The following is a 19147-nucleotide window of genomic DNA, read 5'->3' as shown; positions in this document are numbered from 1 at the left end:
CATATTCATTAGTGGTATTGGCTTACAGTTTCCCTTTTTTGATATGTTTTTGGTTGGTTTTGGTACCAGGGTAATATAGGCCTCATAGAAGAATGGGTTTGAAAGTATGTCATTCTCTTCTATTTTTTGAGATAGTTTGCATAGGATTGGGCTTAATACTTCTTTAAATGTTTGGTAGCACTTAGCAGTGAAGCCATGGAATCCTCATCTTTTCTTGGCTGGAAGACATTTTATTACAACTTCAATCTTGTTACTTGTTATTGGTCTGTTCGGTTTTGGATTTCTTTATGGTTCAATGTTAGCAGCTTGTATGTGTCTAGGAGTTTGATCATTTCTAGATTTTCTAATTCATTAGCATATATAATTGCTCATAGCAGCCACTAATGATCTTCTGAATTTCTACAGTATCAGTTGTAAAAACTCCTTTTTCATCTCTGATTTTATTTATTTGGGTCTTCTTTTTTATGTTGTTGGTTAGGTTTATCAATTTTGTTTAACTTTTCAAAAAAAGCCAGCTTTCTGTTTACTGACCCTGAATAACCAGCAGTGATACACAGGTAGATATCACAGGTTTTGGGTGAGATGGAGAGTTGCTGGCTTCAGGAGAAACTCAGTACATTCCTAGTAGTGGTGGCTATAGAGGCAGACTCCTACTTGAGAAAAGCAGAAGGAAAAGAATAGGGGACTTTGTCTTGTACCATAGGTATCATCCATGCCACAGGGGATATATCGAACACCAAGTGGGTGCTTTACCCTGCTATGGCTGAGCTGGTATCTAAGATGCAAGACAAAATCCTCTCCACTCTTTACTCTCCTATCAAGTGGAAAAAAAGGTCTTTTTTGGAGCTGTAAGCTGTGCAGCATGAGATTAATGGAGAGGTGGCATCAGCACTTCCTCAGCCATCCTCGTTGGTGTCTCAGTAGGTCACATGCCCGCCCCTCCCCTTCTCCTCAATCCATTGATTCTAAGCCCAGTTTAGCCCTAGGATTTGCCTAGGATATTCGGTCAATGTGGCCTAGACTGCCTTTCAGTTTATTCAGACTTCAGAGCACTCCAGCCCAAGGTGGTGAGGCTTGTCAGGACTCAAATTCCGACTGCTGGGATGGATGATTCCCTTCTTGCTAGAGCTGGCTTAAATGCTCTCTCCATGGGCAGGCATCATCTGAGCGTGTTCCAGTTTTGTATTCTTCTATAACAAGGCAGCACTAAGTACTATATTCAATATACTGTCTCACAATTACGGTACTCACCCTCTTTCAAGTGCACAGATTATCTCTCTATACCACCTGGCCACTGTTGGGGGATGAAAGAGGGGTGGCATTGACGATTCAAAACTGTTTCTCCTACTTCTTCAGTGCTTCTGTCAATGATATGAACTTACAGACAAGTACTATGAGCAATCGCCTGATTTTTGGTTCTAGGTACTTTTTTTTTGTAGACAGTTGTTAAATTGATGTCCTTGTAGAAGGGACAATTGGTGGTCTCTTATTCTACCAATTTGCTTTGTTACTTTTGCCATATACAAATTTTAAAAATTCCAGAAGGAGAAGATAAAAGACAGGAGAAAATTATTTAAGAAAATTTCCAAATCTTTAGGTCAGCTATTTTCGAATAATTAGTACTCACCAGGGTCTAGGAGAATGAAAGAAGTGGAGTCACACCACAACACATCACTGTGGCATTTTATATTATTGGGGTTAAGAGAACGTTCTATAAACTTATAAGAAGAAAATGTATTACAGAATTTCATACAAATGACCCGGGAATTAGAAGACATCTAGACTTCGTAACAGAAATAATTTAAACTTAAAAAGAACAGAAAAATGGCTTCAAAAAAATATGAGGATAAATGACTTTCTACTTAGAATTATATGCCCAGCTAAATTATGAATACATGTGAATCTAGAGTGAAGATAATTTCTGAATATTCTTCTTTTCAAAGATGTATCTCCCATGAATCATTTTAAAGAAAATTATAAGAAAATATACTTCACTAAAATAAGGGAGTAATCTAAGAAAAGAATGTACTCTGATATTCAAGAAATAATGACTTCAATCTAAGAGAAGTGATGGGAATCTCCAAAATGATAGTGAAGAAGTAACATTAAATAATACCAGTGAAATAAACCTAGAGATCGATTTATTTAAATTGGGTCAAATAAAATGGGTAGGAGATATTTCTTCAAAAATATAAAAAAAATAGAATACTTAATCTGTAGAAATATTGGATGGAGATTTATACAACTGGGGGAGGGTTGCAGATTGAATTAATGATAAAAACAAAGACAAAAATGAGGCAATTATTAATCTAAAAAACCAAAATTCATAGGAAACTGATCATGGATTATTATAGGCTCTGTTATGAAAATAATTAAAATAAAATATACACACTGAGTTTTGATTTAGCCAAATGTTTTATATAACTATATTAGGATGACAGAAAAGTAGAAAGTGTTTACATAAAGGCTGTATGAGAAGAGAAGAGGTTGCTTAAAGAAAGACAGTGGAAGTTTTATCTTTCCTACTGGAAATGAATAGATAACCCCTAAACTGATAAATGAAGAAAGTAATAATGTAAGAATTTTATTTTCCATGGAGAGATCAAATAATACACAAACATATTGCTAAAAGGATTTGAATATGCTGGCCAATGGGAAATGTGGGTGAGAAGGAGTAAATGGTAGTGTGCATGGGATTCCTGTCTTTCATTATGAATGCCATGTGAATATTTTATTCCTCATACTATTTATACAAATAGCATTGCCAAAAATAAAATTAAGCTATATAAAATAAAAGATGCTATAAAAGAGTAATATGTGCCTCAAGACAGACCTGATGAGAAGTTTATTGTAAATTCATCTTTAATTTATAAATTTTAATTTTGGAATTTATCCTTTCAAGACATGTTTACTCACTGCTTAAAGTTGGAAGGCATGAGACTTCTATTGTCAGACAAATTTCTTTCTGTCTTAATTCACACTCACCCTTGTTAAAATCAGCAAATTACAAATTGTTGAGCTTTCCCCTAAGTATGTTTACAATCATTGGTTTTAAGTATTATATTCAGTAATCTCACACAGCTTAATATTTGTAATAAAATAAATTTATTTTCATTTCTTTTAGGCAACTAATAGTGTTATGAATTTTAAGCAAGATGAGCTGGAGATATAACTAATGATGGTCAAAACACAAATTTTAATATAAGAAGTCATTTTTTGGGTAAAGCTACAAGTTAACTATAGTTCTAAATCATTTTATTTTGTATTTTATGCAAGAGCAAGGATAAAGAGGTAGGAAATAAGCATTTCTTTTCCTTTAGAGATGGTGATAACAATTAAAATAGACTGTTTAATCCAGTAGAAAATAATGGTGTACAATGATCATGGGAAAAAGAAAAATATATATTCACAATGGCAGAGAGAAAAGGCTCATTTAACAAGTGAAGGTCATAGATAAATATGAAATTATCTTTGGGTATATCTATCAATACATTAGTAAAATATATTCCTAAGGATTGAGTCTTTCTGTGGAATACAAAGGGTTTGACAAAAGCATGATGAAGATTGTCACTGGGTGAACTGAAGGCTTGATGTACCTGGATAGATCTGTAAGTGTTGATCAAAAAGTGGGGAATGTGTAAATAATAAAATAGTGTTCCTCAAGTTCACAGGATGCTGACAATAGACTTTACAACTTTATACATTATAATAAATGGAGACATCTTATTAACATTTTTATTTTTTTCTGTTTTAAACTTTTACGCAAGTCTACTTTAGATTGTGAAAGTTATATTTATTTTTAAGAGCTCAAATAGGCAAAAATCTAAGCTTTAAATTCTCAGCTATGTTGCACTGAAACCCACTCCTTTCTGTTGCTTGGATGTACCTTTAATGCTGATTTATCTCTGACTATCTCTCACTGAAATGAGTAGTTTTAATTTATTGTTAGGGATATACGGCAAATTGTCCCAATATTTTCAATTCACTTACTTTTTCTAGTACAGCAGTTCTTACACTTGAGGAAGAATTAGAATCACCTGAGAGCTTATTAAAACAGTTATTGCTGCTCTGCAATTTCAGTTTCTGATTTAGTAGGTCTGTGTGGAGACTTGAGAATTTACATTTCTAACATGATCTCAGAAGATTCTGATGATGCCAATAGGAGCAACATACATTGAGAACACTGCCATTGATTATGTATAGTTTTTTGGTAATTCAAAAACTTGACCAATCAGAAACTGTTCACTAAGCATCTCTTAGGCACTGTGTTAGGGACAGATATTACAGTGTTATTCTAAATTCAGTTGATCTGTGGTGTTAAGGCTTGAAAATTTACATTTATAACATAGTCTCAGACAATTCTGATGATGCTAAGAGGAGCAACACACTTTGAGAACACTGCTTTTGACTGTGTGTAATTTGATGTAAGCATGATTGTAAACAAACCAGGAAGTCCAACAATTTATAATTTGCTTATCACCACTGCAGGTTTTACAAAGGTGAATATGAAACAAATAAGACAAAAATTTGTCTGGAAGTAGAAGTAAAGACATAGCCCTCATGCCTGGCAGCATCAGATTACAGAGATGGAAAAGACAAACTCTATGTGCTTTGGGACTATCAAATCTAGACAAAGCTTTTAACCTAATTTTTCATCATAAGGATAAAATCTTTGACCTTCTAGAGTAGTACTGTCCAAAAGAAATAAGATATGAGCCATAAATATAATTTTAAATATTCTAGTAGCCATATTAAAAAAGAAAAAAATAAATGAGTAAAATTAATTTTAATAATATATCTTATACAAATATAACTAAAATATTTAAACAATGTAATCAGTCTAAACACTATTAATGAGATATTTTACAGTCTTTGTTTTCATACTATGGTATAAATTAGGGTGTAATTTGTACCTACCACCCATCTCAATTTGGACTGGTCACATTTCAAGTGCCCAAAAGCCACACATGGTTAATGGCTACCATATTGCAGAGCAGAGCTATGGAGAACAAAAAAGCTATCAAAAACCAATCCATGTTGTCCAGGATTTTAGTTATGACTTCTAGGACAATCTCCATATCCATATTTTCATAACTGACTTCTCATTAGGAATTCTGTTCTGTATTCTTGCTGATTATGGCTCTTCTTAGATTTATTTCCATTATCAAATTTGAAACTTCTGAAGTACTTGTTCCCAAACTAAATTTTTGACTTTCCTGTTTCTTTCAGTGCTTTTTCAGGTTAAAAGCTCAATGTCATTTTTGATTCCTTGTTTTTCTGATACTTTGTCCTGAGATCCTAAATACTACTCTTATTTTGGATTGGGCCTTTTCAACCAATATTTAGTTTATTCAACCGGCTCCCATCTCTTTTCTGCACTTCATTTACTATTTCTTAAAGCATATTGCATTCTTGGCACTATACTGTGCTGTAGAGATAAAAAGATAAGTAAGATGCAGCATCTGCCCTCAAGAAATCTGCATTCTCTCTTCCTTCACTAACTCATCTTGTTATGACACTAAGGCTGTCATCCTGTGCCTTTCCTGCTCAGAATGCCCAGTATTCAAATATTCCATTGGCTGCAACATACAACTCAAATATGATTCCATTTCCATACATTATCTTTACAGCACTATATATAACCGTTCTATTGTACACAACCTCTGCTCAAATTGGTTTCTTCCCCGTTCCTGCATTCTAATCTCTATAATTTTGTGCTTGGTGTTCCACATGCCTGATTCTGTGTGTTTTTAATTTATATTTATTATTTTAACTTTTAAAATCTCTGACATATTTTCTCTTTGGAAAATGACTATAATTTCCAAGGTGAAGATTGCTTATATTGGAGTGAATTCAAAATAAGAAGATGTTTACTTGAAATATTGACAAAAGCTGCAAACATTCAGGAAGATTTTTTATTCAAAAAATTAAATCAACAATAGCAATTATGACAAAACAAAGCACACTTGGAACAAGTGTCCAATCTTATGAAAATCCTTTGCCAAAGAATGCTGTTTAGTTCATGAAAGAAGGAACCACTTGAAGGAAAACAAAATACTTATTCCCAAAATATTGAGGATTGTTAAGACACTGAACACACGAGAAAACACTCTGTCACAGCCTCTACTTGCAGTATGATAGCACATAAATCTCTTCTTCCCAGGGACAGAACTTGCTTATCAGTCCAGAGAAAGCACCAGTCGGCACTGGAGGAAACTGGGAACAGATTTTACAATTTTGCTACATTTTCCTGCCGCTTAAAAGACTGAAACAGCAACAGCTCTCTTTCGTCTTGTCACATAGAATATATGGCTTTTTGTAAAAACGCCATTTAAACAAGGCCCCTACACCACTGCCTTAAGAGAGAAATGCTTTTGTACTGAGGCCTCTCCCTTGGGATTGGTATAGTACATGTTAATAAACTTCTGCTGGTTTTTCTTGTTAATTTGATTTTTGTTTTCAGGAGGGTATCTCAACTTAGAACCTAAAAAGAGAGAGAAAAAAAAGAAAAAAGAAAAAAGCTTTCTGGCCTACCACTACTTAATCCTAAATGACCAATTCTGCCTGGAGTTAATCGATTAGATAAAACATAGCAAGGCATTTTCCCACCAAGGTGTTCCCAAATAAAATATTCTTTCACTGAATAATATACATTAAAAGGTACCCCTACCTTGGTACTTAAATTTTACCTATTTCCTAAAGATGGAATTCTCAGGACTTCTAATACCTGTTAACTCCGTAAGAGATAGTACTATTTACCAATTAACACAAAACCTAATGAGGCATTATAAATGTAGAGAAATGCATAATCTATTCAAACTAAAAATATATAAAGATAATCTAATATTTAAAATTCTTGGGGCGGGAACAGTGGCTCACACCTTTAATCCTAGCACTTTGAGAGGCCGAGGTGGGTGGATCACAAAAGGACAGGAGTTTGGGACCAGGCTAGCCAACATGGCGAAACGCCATCTCTACTAAAAATACAAAAATTAACTGGGCATGGTGGCACGTGCCTATAATCCCAGCTACTCAGAAGACTGAGGCAAGAGAATCAGTTGAACCTGGGAAGCACAGGTTGCAGTGAGCTGAGATAGTTCCACTGAACTTCAGCCTGGGTGACAAAGAGAGACTCTGTCTCAAATAAATACATAAATAAATTGTTTTCCTGCCTTCACTGGTTGTGAATTTGCTACTTTCAAATTGACCCAAACAAGTTACATATCCAGGCCCAGAGTCAGTGTAGAATTTCCCAAAAGTAACACTAAAATTTAATCCACAATTTTAATAAAACAAAAATTATAGAAAGCCCATTCTGATACTTAAGAATAGTATAATCTTAACAGTTAACATATATTTAAATCTAATTTTCTTCCCGACTTTGACATTTTAAATGGAAATAACTTCTCTACTCACTATAATGCAAAAGTTTATTTGTGTCTTTTATTTTGAATTTTTATTTATTTTTGTAAAAACATGGGTTTCACTATGTTGTGCAGGCTGATTTCAAACTCCCTGCCAGCCTCTAGCGATCTTCCTGCCTCAGCCTCCCAAAGTGCTGGGATTACAAGCATGAGCCAGCAGACCCAGCATACCCAGCTGCCTTTTTTTTTGTTTAAGGTAATTAGTTAAATATGTTTTCCATTTTTGCATTTAAAATAAAATGTGATATATACTGGCTTATTCCTCTTAATTTTTCTAAAGTGCATTGTTCCAACTTAATATTTATTTTAATTTTAACCTTTATAATATTTACTCTAACTTGAGGAAAATTTTGTCATATGACATACACGCAGAAAAGTACAAAAAAAACTTAAGTGGGCAGCTCACATCTCACAAACCAAACATAACTGTGTAAATCCACAAGGATAAAAAAAACAGGGCATCACCAATAGGTCAAGCACTCTTCACCCAACCTCTGGCCAAGACTTCCACTTCTTCTTCTTTTTTTTTTTTTTGAGACGGAGTTTCGCTCTTGTTACCCAGGCTGGAGTGCAATGGCGCAATCTCGGCTCACGGCAACCTCCGGCCTCCTGGGTTCAGGCAATTCTCCTGCCTCGGCCTCCTGAGTAGCTGGGATTACAGGCACGCGCCACCATGCCCAGCTAATTTTTTGTATTTTTAGTAGAGACGGCGTTTCACCATGTTGACCAGGATGGTCTCGATCTCTTGACCTCGTGATCCACCCGCCTTGGCCTCCCAAAGTGCTGGGGATTACAGGCTTGAGCCACCGTGCCCGGCCCTAAGACTTCCACTTCCATGTTGAATATGAGTGGTGAAAGTGAAAGTGAGCATACTTTTCTTGTTCCAGTTCTTAGGGGAATACTTTCAACTTCTCATTCACTATGATGCTAGTTGTGGGATATTCTATGTGGTTATATTTATTTATGGTGTGTTCTTTCTATGCCTAGTTTATTGAATATTTTTATCATACAAAGTTGCTGGATTTTATCAAATGGTTTTTCTGCATCTATTGAGACGATCATATGTTTTTTAAAATTGTGTTTATGCAATGTATTACATTTATTGACTATATGTTGAACTATTCCTGCATCACTGGGATAAAATCCACTTGATCATGGTGAATTTTTAAAAAATGTGTTGTTGAATTTGGTTTGCCAGTATTTTGCTGAGATGTTTGCATCTATATACATCAGGATACTGGTCTGTAGTTTTATTTGGTTATGTCCTTTCCTGGCTTTAGTATCAGGCTGATAACTGTCTTCCTAGAAGGAGTTAAGGAGTATTTTCTCCTTTTGGAATAGTTTTAGTAGAATTGGTACCATTTCTTCTTTGAGTGACTGGTAGAAGCTGCTTGTGAATCTAACTGGTCCTGAGCTTTGTGTGTGTGTGCTTTTTTTTTTTTTTTTTTTTTTAATCACTAATTCAATCTTACTGCTTGTTATTGTTCTGTTTAGGACTTCTATTTCTTCCTGATTCAAGCTACCGAGGTTGCATGCTTCCAAAATTTTCCTCATTTTCTGTAGATTTTCTAGTTTGTGTTTACAGAGGTGTTCACATTACCCTCAAATTAACTTCTGTATTTCTGTGGTGCCAGGTGTAATGTTCCCATTTTCATTTTTAATGACGATTATTTGAATTTTCTCTCCTCTTTTGATGGTCAATATAGTTAATAATCTCAATTTTGTTTATCATTTCAAAGAACCTACTCTTTGTTTCATTGATCTTTTGTGTTTCTTAAAAATTGTATTTAGGCGGGTGGATCACGAGGTCATGAGATCGAGACCATCCTGGTCAACGAGGTGAAGCCCTGTCTCTACTAAAAATACAAAAATTAGCTGGGCATGGTGGTGCACACCTGTAGTCCCAGCTACTCGGGAGGCTGAGGCAGGAGAATTGCCTGAACACAGGAGGCGGAGGTTGCGGTGAGCCAAGATTGCGCCATTGCACTCCAGCCTGAGTAACAAGAGCGAAACTCCGTCTCAAAAAAAAACAATTGTATTTAGTTTTTCTCTGATCTTTGTTATTTCCTTTCTTCTGCCAGATTTGGGCTTATGATGTCCTTGTTACTCAATTTCCTTGTGGTATGATATTAGCTTGTCAATTTGTGATCTTTCAGACATTTAATACTACAAATGTTCATCTTCAGACTGTTTCAGCTGCACCTCAGAGATTTTAATAACTTGTGTCACAATTATCTTCCAATCTGAAAAAGTTTTTTTTTAATTTCATTGTTAACCTAAAAATAACTCAGGAGTAGTTGTTCAATTTTCATGTATTTGTTTAGTTGTAAGAGTTACTTTTGAAATTGGTTTCCAGTTTTATTTTTGTCTGGTCTGAAAAATGTACTTAATATAATTTTGACATTTAAAATATTATGACTTGTTTTTCGGTCTGTCATATGCTCTATCCTGGAAAATGTCATAAGTGCTTATGAATGTTAAAAGTGCTAATGCTTTGCTATTCTTGGGTGGAATGATCTGTAAATATCTGTTAGGCCATTTTTCTTCTAGAGTGAAGTTTAATTCCATGTTTGTTTGTTGATTTTCTGCCTTTATGATTTGCCTAGTTTGGTAGGTGGTAGGTTCAAGACCTCATTATTATTGTGTAGCAGTCTATGTCTTTTTTTTTTTTAGGTGTAGTAGTAACTGTTTTATGAATCTGGGTGCTCCAGAGTTAAGTGCATCATATATTTAGGATTTCTACATCTTCTTGAATTGATTGTTTTACAATTATATAATGACCTTCTTTGTCTTTTTTTTTTTTAACTGTTGTTGCTTTAAAGTCAAATTTATCTAACATAAGAAGAGCTACTACTGCTCACTGTTGGTTTCCATTTGTGTGGAATATCTTTTTTCATCCCTTTTATTTGAGCCTATAAGAATCCTTTTGTTAGGTGTGTCTTTTGAAGATGGTAGATGTTTTGGTTTGTGATTATTTTAATCCATTCTGCCCATCTGTATCTTTTAAATGGAATATTTAGACTATTTACATTCAACATTAATATTGAGATAAGAGGTACTATTCCAGTCATTGTTACCTAGTGACTTTGTTTTCTGAACTGTGTTGTTGTTTTATAAGCCCTGTAAATTGTATGCTTTCAGAAGTTTCTATTCTAGCGTATTGACTCTTTAAATTTATAAAACTCCTTTTAGAATTTCTCACAGCATTGGTACAGTATTGACAAATTCCCTCAGCAATTACTTCTCTGAGAAAGATTTATATCTCCTTCATTTATAAAGTTTAATTTTGCTGAATACAAAATTCTTAGCTGATAATTATTCAGTTTAAAGAGACTGAAGACAGGACCTCAATCCCTTCTGGCTTGTAAGTTTCTGCTGCGCAGTCTGCTGTTAGTCTCATAGGTTTTCCTTTATATGTTATCTCATGCTTTTGTCTCACTGCTCTTAGAACTTTTTCCATTATGTTGACAATTGCCTGATGATTACACGCCTTGGTGATGTCCTTTTTGCTATGGATCTCCCAAGAGTTCTTATATCTTCTTGTTTTGAAGTCTAAATCTCTAGAAATCTCAGGGAAGACTTTGTCAGTTATTTCTCAAATAGGTTTCTCAAGCATTTTGCTTTTTCTTCTCCCTCAGGAAAACACGTATTATTCTTAGGTTTGGCCATTTTAAATAATCCCATATTTCTTGTAGACTTTGTTTCTTTTGTTTCTTTCTTTTGTCTGATTGGGTTAATGCCTTGACCTCTGAGATTCTTTCTTCTACTGCGTCTAGTCTATTAAAACTTTCCACTGAATTTTATGGTTCCCTAAATGTATTTTATATTTCCAGAAATTCTGATTGGTTTCTCTTTAAAGTATCTATCTCTTTAGAAAATTTTTCATGCGTATCATGAATTGCTTTTTAATTTCTTTGTTGGTTTTCACCTGTTCTTGTATCTCCTTGAGTAACTTAATAATTAACTCTTTGAATTCTGTATCTGATACTTCAAAGATTTCATCTTGATTTGCATCCACTGCTAGAGCTTTAGTGTGATTTTTAGGAGTGTTATAGGACCTTGCTTTTTCATATTGCAACCATTACTTTTCTGGTTCCTTCTCATTTGATTACACTGTTTCTTCTAATTATTTTTAATTCTTTTTTTTTGACTGAGATTTTTAAAAATTTATTTCTTTCCACTTGAGGATGCAACTTTTATGTTTAGAGATTATTGTTACTTATCTTCGGGCTCTGGGTGCTTTCAGTGGTGAAGACTCTGTATTAGTTCTTTGGTTCTAAAGAATCTTTGTGTAATGATTTTCTCAGATGTTGACTGCAGTAGCAATATGCTGGGTGTGTGAGCAGGGTCACTTTATCCCGTGGGGCTGGAATGGCAGAAATCTTAATAAGCTTATCTCATTCCCCAGGGTGTTCACTTTACATTTATTTTCCAGTATTTTATTCACTAGGTTGAACAGTTCAGGCTTCAGGCCAGTAGAAGATACTTATGGGTTAAAAACTGACTATGGCTAAAGCAGGTGGGTAAATGCAGTACCCCAATTGTGGGCAGAGGTCCCAGCCTTGATAGAGGCAGCTGCCGAAGCTGTCAGTGAAATGTGCTGAGGTCTTTTCAGGGGAAAGGGAGACAATTACCCCAGGTACCCTTTCATGCCAGCCCAAAAGCAATCTGCCTCCCAGGCACTCTCCTGACCCAGTGTTCCAGCTATTCAGACCAGACAGGCACCTCTTTTTATCTGCAGGAATTCTAATGTTCCAAGGAGACAAGGATTTTGACTCTACCTCTCACGCAAGCTTATCCTGCGGGGCATTCCTCCTATGGGGATGGAGTCACCGTGAAGTGTTCCAGAGAGGCTGTCTACAGATGTACTCATGCCGAACATGAATTGGAGAAGCCCTAGCTGTGCCTGCAATGGTGAGTGAGAGGAAGAAAATGCCTTCTCTAAGACCCTTCATAAGCACCTGGGCTGCCTGACTGTTGGGGTAGAGCTGAAGACTTTCTCCATTGAGCCTAGCACTACACGTGTCTCTACTGAAAGAAATTTCTACAAGTGGAAAGATGGAAGTCAGGGCCTGCAGTCTGTGTTATTTTTGGTTTTACTTTGCTTTTGTTCATGAGGCGTTTCCTTCACGTGGTACACTCTCCTTTTCCCTAAGAGTAGCTTTCCCTGAAGGCCAGAATGCTGTAAATACTGCTGCTTCTCTGGGTCTAGCCATGAAGTAGGGGTGCCATACCACAGGCTGGTGTTGGGGAACGTCTGTAAGGGATCAATTAATGTGACCTGTCCTTTAGTCTCCTGGCAGTGGGTACCAGCACTAGTTCTGATGGGAGTAGAAGGAAAGTAATTGCAGGGTCCAGCTCCGCAGGGTCTGTGGTTATTCTTTTGTGTGAGGAGATGATAGTAGAAAAGAAAGACAGACGACAGAAAGATAAGAGAAGAACTTAGCTGGGCTGGGGGACCACTGCTACCAAGGGGCAAAGTCCAGCAGTGGCCCCAAATGCCTGGACGTGCTGATATTTATTGTATACAGGCAGGGGGGCAGGGCCGGAGAATGATTCATCGGACATGTTTGGTAGGGGTCAAGCAAATTACATTTTTACAATTGGGGGGCCACGTGGGTACAGTTTGGGGGGCCACATGGGTACAGTACAAAGGGTCACATGGATACAGTACAGAGGGTCCCTCCCTCTCAGGTAGCCACTGCAAGGAGGGGAGGCACGTACATCAGTTTCTTTCTATGCACTTATCAGAGAGATCAAAGGCTTTTTAGGATTTCTCTATTCCTACTTCTCACAGCTTCTAAGAATTTACAAGGGAGAATCTGGTGGGAAATTGGAACATGAAGGTGAACAAAGATAGTGACAGCACAGCACCATGGAGAGGTATTTAAACCTCTAGATGTCTGTGGGCCGGCCTGGCTAGTGTCAGACCTTCCTCAAGAGCCAGCAAAGCAGAGTTTTCTTTGAACTCCCCAGTGAAAGGGAAACTCCCTCTCACAGCCTGCTAAATAACAGGGCTCTCCAGAGGCTGGCATTACCGCAAGGCCTGCCTGCTAAGTAGCATTGCCTTCCCAGGCACTGGCTCTACCACAAGGCATTTACTCTCACCTCCTGATCACTTCTCACAATGTCCCTTCAGGTCCTAATTATGTTTCACCTGATCATGTCTATACAATAAAACTAAAATGTTCTTACACTAAAGCAAAGATTTATGGAGAACAATGGTGTAATAAGATTGATTATATGATTATGTGATGGAATCTAATATCTATTTGATGTCATTTCTATAACTAAGTAATCAGTTATGTATTATGCTATAACTAAGTAATCAGTAAATATGTGTGTTATTATTGCCATATCTAAGTAATCAGTTATTTATTATGCTGAGACAGATTGTGCCTTCAGTCTCTTGCCATGGCACCTGGGCAACTTTCTTCCCACAAGTAATGTAGAATCTGAGATTTCCTTGGTTATTAATAGCCTTAATGTGTTGGCTTTCTCAAATGCTAGAGGTAGTACTAATATACTAGTCATATGGACAAACTCAAGACCGCTTGGATAGCCAGGGTGATGCAGGAAGTGGTCATAGGTGAGGTTGTGGAAAAGTTTTCTCCTTTCTGAGCACTGTATTATTCTACTTGCAGATGTCATAATCGGTTATGCCAATTGGCCTCCAGCCAGGAGGTAGCTTTTGCAAAAGAGCTCCAGCTACAATGGTAGCAATGGTGTTTGTGCTTTCCTTATATAACCTGGGGAAGGTACTCTAGTGTCTCAGGCAATGGATGGCACCATGGATGGGCCTTTCAGAAGTCTTTGTCCATTGTATTATGCTACTAGGATAGGTGGAGGGGCAAAGCCCAGTGAGATCTGGGTCAGACAAGTATGTACTTGGCTCCCCATATGCAGGTGCAAGCAGCGGCTCCAATGGGGTAATCTGAGGGCAGTTCCTTGGCCACTAGAATAATGGTCCAGGAAGGGACACAGCTGTATCTGCTGCAGAAAAGAATCTGCATGGGAAGAGGAGGTAGCAGGTGGCAGTAAACCCCACTCAGCTCCCATGTGCTTGGCAAAGCTGATCTTACACCCACAGTGTTCTGCTAGCAGCAGCTAGCTGTGATCCAGGCAGCCTGTGCTCAGATCTCAAAATTGCCTTAAACCATAAGCCTTCCCAACCAAGACACAAACCAGAGCTTTCAGGCCATGCCCCTCCCGGTCCACCAAAGCACCCAGCTTCTGTGTCTGTGCCTATAACACACTTCCTGCTCATCCCTTGGGTCTGGCCAAGGGAGTTATTCCCACTCAAGGTTATATTGCAAATTGCAGGAGCTTTTCTCAACCTCTGACCACTCTCTGAGTTCCCTGGTGGACTTCCACAAGGTTACCTGTGAAGTAGAATCAGGAATGGCATCCTCCAACCCTGCAAAGAACATCTTGATGCCTCTTCTTCTTACATATTCTTCACCACTCACTAAATCAGCGTCAGAACTAGATAGGGGTAGGCATTCCTCCATGGCCTAGATTGCCTGGCTTCCCAGTGGGAGACTCTCACAGAAGTAGTCTCTCTTTCTCTCATGCTCTGGAAACTCACAGTTTTCTTCCTGGTTCCTGGTGTAGGCTGTTTCCTGCTGCTTTCTGCAAAGAGTCTGTGGTTTCTTTAAGTTTTTCTCTTAAGTTCCTGTGCTGCTTCTTGGGAAAAAAAGTGCACAGTGTGAATGTCTACACATGGTTTGTCTTTCCAAGTGGTAGAGGCATGCTAATAATGCCTCTAACCACCATCTTGGGAAAAAAAACAAGTTTCAATAAATTTTATTTTCATCTTAATTTAGTTGAAAGGGCTTAGAGACTAAAAATATATATCATTTGGAAAAAAAATATTTTTAGAGACAGGGTCTCACTGTGTTGCCCAGGCTGGGCTCAAACTCCTGGGCACAAGTGATTCTCCAGCCTCAGCCTCTTGAGTAGCAGAAACTGCAAGCATCCTCCACTGTGCTTGGCCAGATCTAAAATATTAATATTTAAATATCCCTCTTGCAGATTTTCAACGCAAGATATCTATGCAAATAAGAATGTTCTAATTCCTTTTTTAAAAAACTATCTTCCTTATCAGATTATTTCTCTAACATATTTTTCTTTGTGTCAGAATTGCTTGATTCTTCAGTTCCGAAATACTTGAGCTACAATAAATGCTCAGACCTCTGCTGTCCCTTACATCAAATGGCACAATGCCTTTGTGGCGACTACCTATATATTAGCTGCTTGCCATTCTGGTAAACTCATAATATATTGGGGTTGCTGTACCCTAAATGATTATCCCTACATTATTCATGGTATTTTCTTTCTGATGGTTGTATCAGGTTGATAATTCAGTTTATTGTTTGAGTTTATCTTCTAGGTTTTCTTTACATGTAGAAACGATATCCTTTAATTGACCTGCTAAGAAGAACTAAGCCACTTGATAATCTATAGCATATGAAGGGTTGTTGAGGGTATATGAACAATTAATATAGAAAAACTTACTAATGGACTACTAAGATATTTTTGAACACTTTCAGTTTTATATGGTGGTATTTTGTTAAATAAAAAAGCAATTCAAGCTTTCAAAATATTCTTTTAGGAGAAGGATATATTCACTTATCAAAATAGGAAGCCATTATCTATTAAAAAGGATGATGTGGGCGTATATTATATTTTTCTTTCTATTGTTGGCAGATAATGTCAGAGGCTTGATTTATAATGTGTGCTTTAGCAGAATAACTTTTCTTGTATGTTTTATAAAACCTTACTTCTTTTCACATCACATACATTTCTTTTGTCTCTACATTTGTGCATCTTTTCTACCTCCATTCATTTATATTCCAATGTCCCATTAATACTTATTTATGAATATAGCAAATATTTTAGTATCTATGCAAATGACATCTGTTTTCCTATAACTTAAACATTTAAAAGAAAATAATGAGGGTTTTTTTTTTTGCCATTAATATCTGTTAAAGGTTCAATGCAGGCAACAAACGACTTAGATATTTTAAACAGAAAATGAATAAATTAGGATCTTATGAAATGCTGCTGAAATGTAGAATAATTCCCAGAACAATGAAGAACTTTCCAATCATGAGAATTACTACTTCAGATTCCACCACCAGAATTCTTCTGGAATAAGAACCTATTGCTTTTGCTGTCTCTGCCCCTGACCTCCCTGTAGGTTTGAGAAAGAAACACCATAATTATAAATCAGGAATTAGGAAGTCATAGGAGTTACTGCTGCTTTTGCCGATGCCACAACTGATCTAGGAAACTGAATAATGGACTCTGAATTTCTATTGCAGAAAGACCTCACATATCTACAACCAGGCTTGCCAGCATCACTATTCATAAGTTAGGCAATGACTATAATCCTCTGGACATGAGTTACAACTGTAGTTAGAGGTCTAAAAAATATTGTAATCAGTTATGTTTAAGTTCAAATTAAGGGTAAACTCTTAAAATTAACTTGGAAATAATTAGATTTTAAGCTACTTAAAGCAAATAAATGATTTTAAAGGTATGATTTTAAAAAATTACATTACTCTAATTTCTCATAAATATCACTTGGATGCAGTAAAATGTTCAATTTTTGTTTCATTTTTCTGTAACATCAAAAATATACTTAAATTTTGTACAGAAGAAGAAAGGAGAAAATTCTTATAGGACTGATAATCATTAAGTACACAATGTTTTCTATAAATAATTTCAAACCCACAAAAACTCTGTGAGTTTTACCTTAAAAGAAATGTATTAGGGTTCAAAATTATCAGTCAGGATTTATGAAGCATCAGTAACAATTTGATGGTTAGATATAGAATCTGGAATTCTACATTATGTAATATCATTGGAGCCAGATTATTTTATAAGGCAACATTTAAGTGAAGGCCTAAACAGTATAATGGTAACAGGATGCACAAAGTATCAGTGGGTTTTCCTCATTCTGCTCCTTTTCTACCAGTGCTGTTACATCAGAGGCAGTGGCTTCTTTCTCATTGGCACCTATGATCTATTCAAAAAAGAAAACATCAATAATCTAGCCTGAACTATTTGGAGATATAAAGCCAATAATGTCAATAAAGTGATATACCAAGTATTTTAATGGTCATAACTTGATTACTGTTATATTCTGAATGCTTTTGTTCCCCCAAATTCATGTGTTGAAATCTAATTATCAATGTGATGATATTAGAAGATGAGGCTTTTGAGAAGTAGCTAGGCCAAGAGGGCAGACGCCTAATGAATGGAATTATTGGCCTTATTAAAGAGGTCCCAGAGAGCTGCTCTGTGCTTTCTACCATGTGAGCATTCAGTGAGAAGATGGATATTTACAAACCAAGAAGCAGGTCTTCATCAGACACCAAATCTGCTGCCACCTTGATCATGGACTTCCTAGCCTCTAGAACAGTGCCAAATACATTTTTGTTGTTTATACACTACTCAGTTTATAATATTTTGTTACAGAAGCTATATTGGCTAAGAAAGTGGCCTGTATGAAGTTATCTTTAAATTAAGTAACCAAAATAACACTTTCCATATAGGATATCTTCCTGAGAGATTGGTATAAAATATATTTAAGAAAATACTCATACATGAGCTGACTCCTATTATCTCAGATGTTATTCATTGTTGAGAATTAGAAATCAAAAAATATTTCTTTTTTCTTTTCTGAGTCTGGAATCAATTAAGAAAATTTCTCAATAATTCACAAATATGGCAATTAAAGTATAATTAATATATAGAATATGATGGCTTCAGTAGGAGGTGAGTGGAAAGTACACTTATTTCTTCACCAATGTTCTTGCCATTTTGCTTAATATATTTAATCAATTTGATTATGATCTATTCTACTTTTCTCTCCGGAAAATGAAGACAAAACTGTTTTTGAGTGACCTAAGATTTCAAGGTTCTATGTTTATGGTTAAAAGCTCACACTTGGTGTGTGAGTGAGACATTGATGATAAAGTCCCTTTTTCTGTACCTCCAAAGGCTTATAAGGCTACAAATGAGTCAGACATGCAAACAACTGTAATGAAAGGAAAGGAAGCCTGTGAGCCAGGACTATGTAAAAAGATCCAGACAGGGTAAGTGGCATGTGGACGAAAATGAAAATACTTCATTTCAAGGACTTCTTAGTTCTTTTATACAGAAACCATAAAATTCTTCCACTGCAAAATGTCCTTGGCTACTGAAAAGGCCACAGACTTTAATATAAAATTTATTAACTGTTCCAAAAATTAGTGAAAACATATCTTTTAACAGGCTAAAATTTTTACAAAAATGTTTAGGTTTCGCTGATAAACTTTTATAGATCTAAAAAGTGAAATGAATATACATTTTGGAAAACAGTACAATTTTTTCAATATGTTTTTAAAATAACAAAATTTTTTTGATTTAAAAATGAGATGAGCTAGACAAATTTTTCTTCATACATTTGTAGTTCCTGCTTTAAATATTGGTGGGCACATAATTTTTAATACTTTCAAGTATATTTTAAAGACTTCAGATTTTTTGAAACACTTCAGGTTTCAGGAAAGTTTGGAGATTATCACTTCTATCCTCAAAAGAAAAGAAAAACCAGCTGTACAAACTAAAAAGCAACAATTTTTCTTAGGTTTATTAGAGGACTGAGGGCCAATGGCCATACTAAAATCTGAAGAGAGAGTTAAATACAGAGAGGCACAGCCCAGGTCAACTTATTT

At 36.0% G+C, this 19147-nt stretch overlaps 1 long non-coding RNA gene across 3 annotated transcripts in view; it reads left to right on the top strand.

Annotated features, from left to right (window-relative positions):
• Nucleotides 1–19147, top strand: part of LOC144581431 (uncharacterized) — a 79031-nt gene that overhangs the window by 35711 nt on the left and 24173 nt on the right. For 2 of the 3 annotated variants that reach the window (XR_013532256.1, XR_013532255.1), the window contains exon 1: nucleotides 12166–12338. This is a non-coding gene — a long non-coding RNA (uncharacterized LOC144581431). Of the gene's footprint in view, nucleotides 1–12165; nucleotides 12339–18434; nucleotides 18530–19147 lie in introns of those variants that run through there. The other variant, XR_013532254.1, reaches the window with a different exon arrangement.

This window comes from Callithrix jacchus, chromosome 2 (assembly GCF_049354715.1).
Source record: "Callithrix jacchus isolate 240 chromosome 2, calJac240_pri, whole genome shotgun sequence".
NCBI classification, from domain to species: domain Eukaryota; kingdom Metazoa; phylum Chordata; class Mammalia; order Primates; family Cebidae; genus Callithrix; species Callithrix jacchus.
Note: the sequence above shows the minus strand (reverse complement) of the source record. Positions and strands in the feature narration are given on the sequence as shown.